Consider the following 13354-nt stretch of genomic DNA (forward strand, 5'->3'; position numbering starts at 1 on the left):
AGGAACCAGGTTTTAAATTGTAAGACATTTCCAGGGGCAGATGTGGATTCTGACCACAACCTATTGGTTATGACCTGTAGATTAAAATTGAAGAAACTGCAAAAAGGTGGGAATTTAAGGAGATGGGACCTGGATAAACTGACTAAACCAGAGGTTGTACAGAGTTTCAGGAGGAGCATAAGGGAACAATTGACAGGAATGGGGGAAAGAAATACAGTAGAAGAAGAATGGGTAGCTTTGAGGGATGAAGTAGTGAAGGCAGCAGAGGATCAAGTAGGTAAAAAGATGAGGGCTAGTAGAAATCCTTGGGTAACAGAAGAAATATTGAATTTAATTGATGAAAGGAGAAAATATAAAAATGCAGTAAATGAAGCAGGCAAAAAGGAATACAAATGTCTCAAAAATGGGATCGACAGGAAGTGCAAAATGGCTAAGCAGGCATGGATAGAGGACAAATCTAAGGATGTAGAGGCTTATCTCACTAGGGGTAAGATAGATACAGCCTACAGGAAAATTAAAGAGACCTTTGGAGAAAAGAGAACCACTTGTATGAATATCAAGAGCTCAGATGGAAACCCAGTTCTAAGCAAAGAAGGAAAAGCAGAAAGGTGGAAGGAGTATATACAGGGTCTATACACGGGCGATGTAATTGAGGACAATATTATGGAAATGGAAGAGGATGTAGATGAAGATGAAATGGGAGATATGATACTGCGTGAAGAGTTTGACAGAGCACTGAAAGACCTGAGCTGAAACAAGGCCCCGGGAGTAGACAACATTCCATTAGAGCTACTGACTGCCTTGGGAGAGCCAGTCCTGACAAAACTCTACCATCTGGTGAGCAAGAGGTATGAAAAAGGCGAAATATCCTCAGACTTCAAGAAGAATATAATAATTCCAATCCCAAAGAAAGCCGGTGTTGACAAATGTGAAAATTACGGAACTATCAGTTTAATAAGTCACGGCTGCAAACTACTAACGCGGATTCTTTACAGACGAATGGAAAAACTGGTAGAAGCCGACCTCGTGGAAGATCAGTTTGGATTCCGTAGAAATGTTGGAACACGTGAGGCAATACTGACCCTACGACTTATCTTAGAAGCCAGATTAAGAAAAGGCAAACCTACGTTTCTAGCATTTGTAGACTTGGAGAAAGCTTTTGACAATGTTGACTGGAATACTCCCTTTCAAATTCTAAAGGTGGCAGGGGTAAAATACAGGGAGCGAAAGGGTATTTACAATTTGTACATAAACCAAATGGCAGTTATAAGAGTCGAGGGGTATGAAAGGGAAGCAGTGGTTGGGAAGGGAGTGAGACAGGGTTGTAGTCTCTCCCCGATGTTATTCGATCTGTATATTGAGCAAGCAGTGAAGGAAACAAAAGAAAAAATCGGAGTAGGTATTAAAATCCACGGAGAAGAAATAAAGATATTAAGGTTCGCCGATGAAATTGTAATTCTGTCAGACACAGCAAAGGACTTGGAAGAGCAGTTGAATGGAATGGATGTCTTGAAAGGAGGGTATAAGATGAACATCAACAAAAGCAAAACGAGGATAATGGAATGTAGTCGAATTAAGTCGGGTGATGCTGAGGGAATTAGATTAGGAAATGAGACACTTAAAGTAGTAAAGGAATTTTGCTATTTGGGGAGCAAGATAACTGATGATGGTCGAAGTAGAGAGGACATAAAATGTAGACTGGCAATGGCAAGGAAAGCGTTTCTGAAGAAGAGAAATTTGTTAACATCGAGTATAGATTTAAGTGTCAGGAAGTCATTTCTGAAAGTATTTGTATGGAGTGTAGCCCTGTATGGAAGTGAAACATGGACGATAAATAGTTTGGACAAGAAGAGAATAGAGGCTTTTGAAATGTGGTGCTACAGAAGAAAGCTGAAGATTAGATGGGTAGATCACATAACTAATGAGGAAGTATTGAATAGGATTGGGGAGAAGAGAAGTTTGTGGCACAACTTGACTAGCAGAAGGAATCGGTTGGTAGGACGTGTGTTGAGGCATCAAGGGATCACCAATTTAGTACTGGAGGGCAGTGTGGAGGGTAAAAATCGTAGAGGGAGACCAAGAGATGAATACACTAAGCAAATTCAGAAGGGTGTAGGTCGCAGTAGGTCCTGAGAGGTGAAGAAGCTTGCACAGGATAGAGTAGCATGGAGAGCTGCATCAAACCAGTCTCAGGACTGAAGACCATAACAACATTTAACTCTCATTAACTTACCCCCTTCCCTCACACCGTTGTCTCAGGTATCTAAACAAAAATATACTATCTGATCACAAGTATCTGAAAAGCTGCTTACGGCTAGCTATTTAATGTGTGAAGCAGCACACCACTAACATTGCACTAGAGCGTCATATGATTATTCCCCTACATATCGGTATTAATTTACATTTTCTCCACTTTTTGACCAAGCTACCACTTCACAGATTGACCAGTTTCAGAAGTAGGCACGAAGATACACGTTTTTATTGCGAATAGAGTTGCTGCTGGGCAACTGCGACTTACGCAACACCTAGCTAAACAGTAACCGTTTAAACTCGGAGACAAGCCAACGAATATTTTCTGTAGTACGAGGGTAAGTCAATTATTATCCGCAATTTAGTTATATTTATGTTTATTTTGGTAATACTATCGTTTTACGTTGATGACCCATGCTTTGCTTATTTGCTCTTATATCTTTGCAATTTTCAAGCTGCTAGGTTAGTTTCGTTATTGCTGCCGAGCTGTTAATCATGGCTGCTCCGCTGTCTATTTGCACCAAAGAAGAGCAACGTTTAGTGATCCGTTTTTTATGCTCGGAAGGCGTATGAGGGGCCGAAATTCATCGAAGAGCTCATTGACGGTTCCATTGCAGATCAAAGTAAAGTATACAAGATTCTGTCTTAAGTGAATGCATAGAGAAAAAATCTAGTACGCCTAACAAGACGCTGACGATAAGTCCAAAGGGGAAATACATGGGAATATTTTCTGTGTATTTCCGACACTAACAAGGGGAGGCCACCACTTGGGATCACGGATTTACTTACCCCTTTAGTAGACCACTAAAATAACATAATGTGCAAGTAGCAACATGCACTACTCTGGCAATTCCGAGAAAATTGCTAGAGAAGTTTTCCGCGTCTGTTATGTAACTGATGTATCTGTGAGTAGGTGCTCGACGTTAGAGTTCGTGGTGGTCGAGTGGTTAGCGTTCGAGCTACGTAAGACGAACGTGTATTAAACGACAGTTCGAGTTCCACTCCAACCTTAATTTTTGTAGTACATGTGTAAATTGGTTAACTGCCAAATGGGGCCTGCTTTCGTGTCTGCAGCTGGAAAGCCGGCCGAAGTGGCCGTGCGGTTAAAGGCGCTGCAGTCTGGAACCGCAAGACCGCTACGGTCGCAGGTTCGAATCCTGCCTCGGGTATGGATGTTTGTGATGTCCTTAGGTTAGTTAGGTTTAACTAGTTCTAAGTTCTAGGGGCCTAATGACCTCAGCAGTTGAGTCCCATAGTGCTCAGAGCCATTTTTGCAGCTGGAAGCGTCGAGGTGGAAAGTAGGTCCGGATACCTTACCTGATTGCATGTGTTACGGATTTCGGAATTTTCAAGAAAACTCTGTGTGTTTCTTCATTTACTTGTCGATAGTTATAAATATGTCTGTTCAAATAATTAAATTTAATTACAAATAGTGAGTAGTCAAACAAAATGAAATTCACTAAAACCTCATGCAAATACGTGTTTTTTTATGTTCAATTGTGTGTGAATTCCTGTGGGACCAAACTGCTGAGGTCATCGGTCCCTAGACTTACACACTACTTAATCTAACTTAAACTAACTTATGCTAAGAACAACACACACACACCCATGCCCGAGGGAGGACTCGAACCTCCGGCAGGATTTTTTAAATTATATTACTTTTCAAATGCCATATAAATTAAGTAATATGACCAGTGATGAAAAAAATATTGATTAAAAATTAAGGTTGAGCGGGCGTCCAATCGTCGCTTCATACAAGTTCGTCTTACGTAGTTCGAACGCTAACCACTTGACCACCACGAACTCTTAACGTCGGGTACCTACGCACAGATGCATCAGTTACATAAAAGACACGTAAAAATTCTCTTGCGAATTTCTCTGAATTGCCAGAGAAGTGCATCTTATTACTCGCACATTATGTTGTTTTAATGGCATACTAAATATGTACAAAGTTTGTAGTAAATCTGTGATTCTAGGGTCGTGGTCTCCCCATGTCAGTTGAAAGTATGTCGCGATTACATATTAAGCCTGTACGAGATGTCTGTCCAAAGACTACGAATCGCACGAAAAAATAACTAGTTAACGTTCGTTTCGCCCTCAAGAAATCACCATTGCTAATATGGCACTTACGCACAATTCCGACTCGACGAATTCTTTACTGCGAACACAAATCGCTTATAAGAAATTCTGAAAACCCAGCTCTGAATACTAAATCATTGTATCATCTTTTCTCAAAGAGATTCTTTGACACTGTAGGTGAAAAACTTTAAATGGGTTATGTAACCTATTTTAAATACTTCAAAACACACTATGACTACAGCTTCAAAGAATCTAAAACAGATGTATGTGACTTTTGCAATACTTAAAAAAAAATTACTTGACGCCAATAAAAACGACCCTGCTTAGCACAGTATTTACGTCACAAAAGAAATGGTGAAACTTACACTCAAGAAAGACTTTATTCATAAAGCCAAATCTGACTGTACACATCTCATGAGTGAGTTTAATTATTCGCAGAACCTGCCTGTACTAAAACGGAATGTGACCAGACAATTTTACACATGTCTATTGTAGTTATATGCTTTCAGCGTCCACGTACACAATGATGGTTCTTCATTTATGTCCTGATTCATGGAAATGCAAGCTAAAAAGGATCCCAACACAGTTGTATTGTTGATACATAATGTTCTAGAGATCATTTTGAAAAATTTTCTACACGTCAAGCATATTGTTCTGCTCTCTGATGCATGTGGTTGTCAAAATACGAACACGACGGTAGTGTCATTTACTTCATGGGCAGCGCGAGAGCTTCACGTGGAGGTTACTCATCTTTTCTCAATTCGGGGACATTATTTTGGGCAATGTGATGGGAACTTTGATCTGATTAAAGTAAAAGTAAAGAAAGAAGAAACCATTCCTACTGCAAAGCCCTATTTACAGGGCGACAATTATTAAACTACACGAAACACTGTAAATTAGTTACAAACTACGGCGTGCACACACTTTATTCAACATGTAAACGTCACTTAAGATGCTCGGATTTTGGATATGACATGTTCGATATGTCTGCCATCCTTGGCGATGATGTGGTGCAGACGAATACCAAAATTCTGCCTGACCCGCTGAAGTGTCGGAACATTGATGGTGTCGAGGACCTCCTGAATGGCTGTTTTCAGCTCATAAATGTTTTGAAGTTATTCCTGACACCTTGTCTTTAAGACAGCCCCACAAAACGGTGTCGCATGTGTTCAGATCCGGAGAATGTGGAGGCCAATCGAGGTCTGTGCAGTGACCTCTGGGTACCCTAGAGCCAGAATGTGTCCACAAAGTTCTCCTCCAGGACATCAAACTCTCTCCTGCTTCGACGGGGTCGAGCTCTGTCTTGTATGTACCACATCTTGTGGAAATCTGGGTTACTTTGGATAATGGGGATGAAATCATCTTCTAAAGCCTTCACGTACCGTTCGGCAGTCACTGTGCCATCAAGGAATATCGCACCGACTATTCCGTGACTGGACATTGCATACCACACAGTCACGCGCTGAGGGTGAAGAGACTTCTCATTAGCGAAATGCGGATTCTTAGTCGCCCAAATGTGCCAATTTTGCTTATTGACGAACCCATCCAATTGAAAGTGGGCTTCGTCGCTAAACCAAACCATATTCACATCAAAGTCCTGTTCGTCAATTCTGTGGACAATAGTTTTGGCGAAACACAAGAGCTTTCCAGGGTCCTGGGGCTTAATGGCTAATAGGTTTGATTGTTAGCACACTTGGACCGGCTGACTTCAGCTTGAACTCTGTCGCAAACGTCCTTTAAGCGGTGGTTGCACTGTCACAAGCGCTATACGCTCACGCACGCTGTATCTCATCTGCAAATGGCCAACCAAAAGAAGGCGCGTGCGCATGTGTATACTAATTCCCATCATGCCCCGCGACCAACCGTGCAGTCTGAACGTCCTAACGCAAACCGTTCAGAAGTTATGCCGATTTTTTTCATACAGTTCAATAACTGTCACCCTGTATCAGCAAAGGTAATGTGCAGAAGTAGTCCATCGCTCTTTACTGTTCTTATTGACAGAAGCATGCTTAAGCATTGTAAAGAAGGTCTTGACAAATATGTCTACAAGAAACCTATCGCTAAGGGAATTGTATTACAATTCAAAAATGTTTTGTTCTAAAATGCAAAGCAGGTGGTTCAGTACTAGGCTCACTAACTTACAAAGGTCCATGTACACCACTCTGACTTTAGAAACAGAAATACAGTAATGGAGTGTCGAAAAACCTGAGACTATCAACAGTGGCGTTTAATGTAGTGAAGGGAGGAAAACAAAAGGACTCCAGGGGTTCATATAAGTACATAGATGATGAAAGTTGTTCTTGGATATACAATATGCCTGAAGATAGTCGCCAGCAACCAGACATTATTTAATCGTAGAAAATAGACATCCACGCAGGACAGCAAGAAGAAGAAGAAGAAGAAGAAGAAGAAGAAGAAAAAGAAACTAAAGGTCTTTCAGTTACTATGAACTAGGTTAGAGAAACTGACTGCCATAATATATGGACCACAGGACAAAAGAGTGGTATTTTATTTGTATAATTGTATTCTGCTATCGATTTACTTTCTGTTGTTTTATTTTTGTACCTTTCCCTGATCGTAGGTTTATTAAGAATAATATTACTGTTAAGTGCAAATTGTCTTAATGTATACTGAGAATTAAAACAACATTTGATGAAAAAATGCTTGTTCATTACAACCTACTACACTGATATATGGGAAAAGGGCCTATAAATATTTATCAGTAATATTATTTTTCAGCCGGCTGGTGTGGCCGAGCGGTTCTAGGCGCTTCAGTCTGGAACCGCGCGATTGCTACGGTCGCAGGTTGAATTCTGCCTCGGGCATGGGTGTGGGTGCTGACCTTAGGTTACTTAGATTTCAGTAGTTCTAAGTTCTATGGGACTGATGACCTCAGATGTTAAGTCTCATAGTGCTCAGAGCGATTTGAACCATTATTTTTCACATTAAAACATAGATTACAATATCAGTTAGTCGACCACAATATTATTGCTCCTAGAAGTAACGGCGCTTCTGTAGGCTTATCCTGACTCTGTGCGTAATTGGGATTGATGGTGTATGCACAACTGACCTGAAAACGACAGTGCGATGTTTTTTTCTTAGCTACCGCTCTATAGTTTACTGTAACGTCACCGCGTGTTTCCGATAACTGCCAAGTGCAATAATATCGTGGTTGAGCAGTGGTGTTACGGAAAGATTTACTTCATAGTAGTACACATCCTATTAAAATATACTTATAGATTAGGATCAGGTTGTTATTCAAAGATATTAAAAGTAAGTATTTAAACTGGTCTGTCTGAAATAAGAGTTTTGGCGGAAGGTAATTCTGGTACCACTATCATTTTCCTACTTGGCTGTTCAATTTCGATGGATAAACGGACTTATTGTCACATCTGACTTTCCCGTCGTGGTCATTTCGACAGTGTATGTGGGAGGAAGTAACAAATTGCTTGGTTCTTCCCAGAATGTACGCTCTAGAAATTTTAAAGTAAACGTCTCTGTGGTTCACAACGCCTCCCCTGCAGCGTCTGCCACAGGAGTTACTGAACGAACCCGTAATGCGATTCTTTACATTTTCTCAGCAAGCCACGGGCAGAAGTAGATCGGTGGATGAGACGATGGCAGCCTACAGCGACCAGGCTTGGTAGACTAGAGAGGCAGCAATCTCGAAGGTCATCTAGTGAACGGTAGGCAGCATGTCAAAGGGTCAGCTTCATAGCTGACTCAGTGTAACTGAAAAAGATGTCGGCATGGAAGCCTAAGTATTTATTACTATCTGTCCGAGGCAATGACATTTCGTCTGACCCAGGATGACCACATTTGTCGTCGTATTCTGAGTTCATCAACGTCCTCCGCCGGTTCATCCACGTTCTCCGCCGTATCTCGGTGTCACAGCAGTGGCTTGCAGTGTGTGAGCTTGGTGCTTTTCTGTCACGTCGGTGGGCTTATAGGTGTTCTTGTGGAACATCTACTCATTCTTGCAACATCGTGATAGACTTCTCTCTCGAGCAGGGTGAAGCAGTAGCTTCCTGGGTTTGACATATTACTAGCGGTATCGTCTCCCTACCTGTTTGTCCTTGTAATCACTGCACGGCGCGCTGGCCTGGTTTAAGTTGGCTTGGCGCTGTCTGGAGAAAACGTTAAGAAAAAAGTTGAATATGCCCGTGATATCTTTCTGCGACATAACAGAGTGTTAATGTTTTAGCAGCTGTTTGACCTCCTGAACTGTATTGAAGGGTCAAGTTCAAAGGGTAGGCTACAAATCAGAGCACCCTCTCCCATTTTAAGTGTGACTGTGATTTCAGTGATGATGAATGAGAAGAGAGCGTACCGTTCTTTTGGGTACGCCGGTTATTTGTTTTCAGTTTTGTGAGTCAAGCACCATCTGGGAAGACCAAAAGTGGCGACGCTGTGGCTGAGACACTACCTCTGTATTCCAGAAATATTTAAAGTTCCCATCCTGCGATTCTCAATCACTTTTTACCACGTTTCTCAGGCTAATTCGAGAATGATCCGTTCAAAAGAGCAGTGACATGTTCATCTTTGTAAGTATGTGATCCTGCTTTAATGGTCTCGTTGATCGAGCAATTTTATTATTGTCTGTTGTTTGTTTGCCATCTCAGAATGTTGATGAATGATGCTGTTGTACGTATTAAAGTTGAAACTTCAGAAAATTTTAGCGAAATGCTGGATGACCTATGAAGGTTCGACACTTGGTGTGGCGACTGGCAGTTGATTGCAAATACAGGCAATGTATTGCGCATAATATTACATGATTGACGGTAAATAACTGCAAAATGTGACAGCCATAAAATATATGGGAGTGAACGTCCACAACGACCTAAACTAGAACGACTACATAAAACTAGAGTCATTGCAAGAATCACAAGGAAATATAATTCATCCATGAATGAAGTGGCTTAAATTTATTTTTCGATTGTGTCTTAGTGTTGCTCATCAATTTGGGATATTTATCTGGCAGGATAAAACCCCTTCAGTGTCCACGAGAGGGCCCTAGTAACAAGTAGTTAACAATCTGATGGTCGACGCCACTGTACGAGTGACGTCTGCCGCCCACTACCCTGCACATCGCAGTACGAGGTGCATTCAAGTTCTAAGGCCTCCGATTTTTTTTCTCCGGACTGGAAAGAGATAGAAACATGCGCATTGTTTTAAAATGAGGCCGCGTTCATCGTCCATACGTCCCAGAGATGGCAGCACCGTACGGCAGATGGAATTTTACCGCCAGCAGCGAGAATGAGAACTGTTTTAAATACTTAAAATGGCGACGTTTTCCTTACTTGAACAGCGTGCAATCATTCGTTTTCTGAATTTGCGTGATATGAAACCAATTGAAATTCATCGACAGTTGAAGGAGACATGTGATGATAGAGTTATGGATAGGTCGAAAGTGCGTTCGTGGGTGCGACAGTTTAATGAAGGCAGAACATCGTGTGACAACAAACCGAAACAACCTCGGGCTCGCACAAGCCGATCTGACGACATGATCGAGAAAGTGGAGAGAATTGTTTTGGGGGATCGCCGATTGACTGTTGAACAGATCGCCTCCAGAGTTGGCATTTCTGTGGGTTCTGTGCACACAATCCTGCATGACGACCTGAAAATGCGAAAAGTGTCATCCAGGTGGGTGCCATGAATGCTGACGGACGACCACATGGCTGCCCGTATGGCATGTTGCCAAGCAATGTTGACGTGCAATGACAGCATGAATGGGACTTTCTTTTCGTCGGTTGTGACAATGGATGAGACGTGGATGCCATTTTTCAATCTAGAAACAAAGCGCCAGTCAGCTCAATGGAAGCACACAGATTCACCGCCACCAAAAACATTTCGGGTAACCGCCAGTGCTGAAAAAATGATGGTGTCCATGTTCTGGGACAGCGAGGGCGTAATCCTTACCCATTGCGTTACAAAGGGCACTACGGTAACAGGAGCATCCTACGAAAATGTTTTGAAGAACTGCACTGCAACAAAAACGTCCGGGAAGGGCTGCGCGTGTGCTGTTTCACCAAGACAACGCACCCGCACATCGACCTAACGTTAGGCAACAGTTTCTTCGTGATAACAACTTTGAAGTGATTCCTCATGCTCCCTACTCACCTGACCTGGCTCCTAGTGACTTTTGGCTTTTACCAACAATGAAAGACACTCTCCGTGGCCGCACATTCACCAGCCGTGCTGCTATTGCCTCAGCGAATTTCCAGTGGTCAAAACAGACTCCTAAAGAACCCTTCGCCGCTGCCATGGAATCATGGCGTCAGCGTTGTGAAAAATGTGTACGTCTGCAGGGCGATTACGTCGAGAAGTAACGCCAGTTTCATCGATTTCGGATGAGTAGTTAATTAGAAAAAAAATCGGAGGCCTTAGAACTTGAATGCACCTCGTATTAAATGGGCTGCCACAGTGCAGACAACGGCCTCGGGAGACTGCAGACAACGCGCAGCAGCGTGTCCTACTGTGCGTGCTGTGTTTGCAGCCTTCCTCTCTGCTGCCGTGGAGATGGTTCAACTGTAACACTTACTTGAATTAATATATGGCTTGCTAATGATATTTCATTAGTGCACAGAGTGTCAACTGGTCTTCACCACCGTACTCCATGCTTCGCTATCATGCAAACATAAGGGTCTCAACCCAGTGCCTTACAACTCACTCGGAAGTTCCGAATACAGACAGTTCCACACGTAACTTAGGACTTACGTAAGATCGTACGACATATGTTTTTCAAGAAGGAAGACCCCGTCAGATGGCATTCTATTGGGGTTTTGCATTTGAACATTTATGAAGACCCTTTCCAAAGGGGTAAATCGATCGATATGCTATAATATGTTTGAGGACAACATGACGAATAATGCTAGCAGTTAACAGGATAGCCGGCCGTAGTGACCGAGCGGTTCTAGGCACTACAGTCTGGAACCGCGAGACCGCTACGGTATCAGGTTCGAATCCTGCCTCGGGCATGGATGTGTGTGATGTCCTTAGGTTAGTTAGGTTTAAGTAGTTCTAAGTTCTAGGGGGCTGATGGCCTCAGCAGATAAGTCCAATAGTGCTCAGAGCCATTTGAACAATTTAACCGGATATACACACCGTCTGTCTCACGTCAGCGCAGTAACTACGGTGGCAACTTGAACCAACAACTCTAAATAACAGATGCAGGTTCAAAATGGTCACTTGTGTGCAGGCAATGTTAAGTAGTGAATGTGCCGCTGTCTTGTGTCAACATTGTTGTGTCACAAATCGCAAAGGAGCAATATCTCCAATAACTCTAAATCGAGTGTTCGAGATATTATTTAGAATAGAAATTGTGTGCGAAGTTTTTCCTACACACATTTACTACCAAACAAAAAAAGGACATACGGACACTTGCTGTTGCTTGATTGAAATTAAAAACACTTTCCGAAACAAATCGGCACAGGGGGTGTGCAGTAGGTGGTGGTGGGGGGGGGGGGATAGACTTGATATAATTAACACGAACCTATCACAAAGGACATGGTGAGGAAAGTCACATGAACGGTCAACAAACTGATGACATAAAAATGGCTCTGAGCACTATGGGACAACTTCTGAGGTCATCAGTCCCCTAGAACTTAGAACTACTTAAACCTAACTAACCTAAGGACATCACACACATCCATGCCCGAGGCAGGATTCGAACCTGCGACCGTAGCGGTCGAGCGGTTCCACACTGTAGCGCCTAGAACCGCTCAGCCCCTCCGGCCAGCGACTTTTCTGACAGTTTCAGATGGTTGTATGTATGTTCTCTGCGTTGTACTCAAGTGTGTGAGTGTATGTGTGCGTATGCGTGTGTGTGTGTGTGTGTGTGTGTGTGTGTGTGTGTGTGTGTGTGTGTGTGTGTGTGTGTGTGTGTGTGGTGGTGGGGGGGGGGGGGAACTAAGTAGTACATGTAAACCAATTAAACCATAATCTTAACGTTTCTCTACTTTTTAAGAATCCAGTCTCGAAATTTTGTAAGCTGACATCTGCTTGGTTGACTGGGAAAAGGGGTTTGAAGATTTGACTAGAGTATACTCCTGAAGACCTTGAAAGATGTTGGTTTAGATGGGAAGAACAAAACACTGATCAAGTAAATGTGAAGTAGACATGAAGTGGTAGTAAGGATTGACGAAGAGGGAATAGATGAGATGGGTATTGGAAATGTTTGACAGGGGTTTTGCCTGTCAACCACGTATTTCAATATTTATGCTGAGAAACAGTCAGATGAAGATACAGAAACAGCATGGGGTATAATAGAAGCAACAGAACGAATAAAGATAATTATGTATGCAGATGATCAAGCATTGTTGGCAGACTCAAAGAAAGAATTAAAATATATTCTGGAGAAGGTCATAAAAAAGGGGCAAGGTAACGCAATCAGGATAAGTGTAGGGAAGACAAAAGCGATGAGTTTAAGTAAACATGTAGATTCAATTACAATACCATTGGAAGAAAAGGTTGTGAAACAAGTAAAACTTTTTAGGCACTTCAAACGTTTTGTAACAGAAATGGACGTTACAGTGCCTTGGAAAAAAAAGAGAAGCACCTAGAAGACATGGTGGGATGTCAATGCAACTTCGTACTAACACGCACACACCATCGTCATATATGCAAAGGATTAGAGTTGCAATTCTCTGTGACAGGTATAACAGCCACCAGAGTATATTAGTGTTGTCCATGTTTGGCTCTGTCACCAGGCCTAGTAGAGTACGTAAGGGGCATGAAGAGCGTCACATATTGAATGAGTTCTGTAAAGAACACGAAGATGCCACATACTCGTATGAGACAGCGTTATCAGCACTTGGCAACATTCGGGGGTCTATTTCGCCAGTTGGTTTAAATGTGCCATATTAGGCTGCACTGCATGGGAACGTGGGTAGACCGGTCGACCACATCTGACAACCACAACGGATGATCGTCGTACTGTGCACCAAACACATCGTACACCTTTCACATCTAGACCTACCATCCAAGAACACATTCCATGTTATTTCACACCACTGACTGGAGACTA

General features: G+C 42.4%; 1 protein-coding gene across 1 annotated transcript in view; it reads right to left on the reverse strand.

Moving 5' to 3' along the window:
- The window catches only part of LOC124722628 (KICSTOR complex protein SZT2-like), a 727281-nt gene that overhangs the window by 358263 nt on the left and 355664 nt on the right, over positions 1–13354 (reverse strand). The gene's annotated exons all lie outside the window — the stretch shown is intronic.

This window comes from Schistocerca piceifrons, chromosome X, assembly GCF_021461385.2.
Source record: "Schistocerca piceifrons isolate TAMUIC-IGC-003096 chromosome X, iqSchPice1.1, whole genome shotgun sequence".
NCBI classification, from domain to species: Eukaryota; Metazoa; Arthropoda; class Insecta; order Orthoptera; family Acrididae; genus Schistocerca; species Schistocerca piceifrons.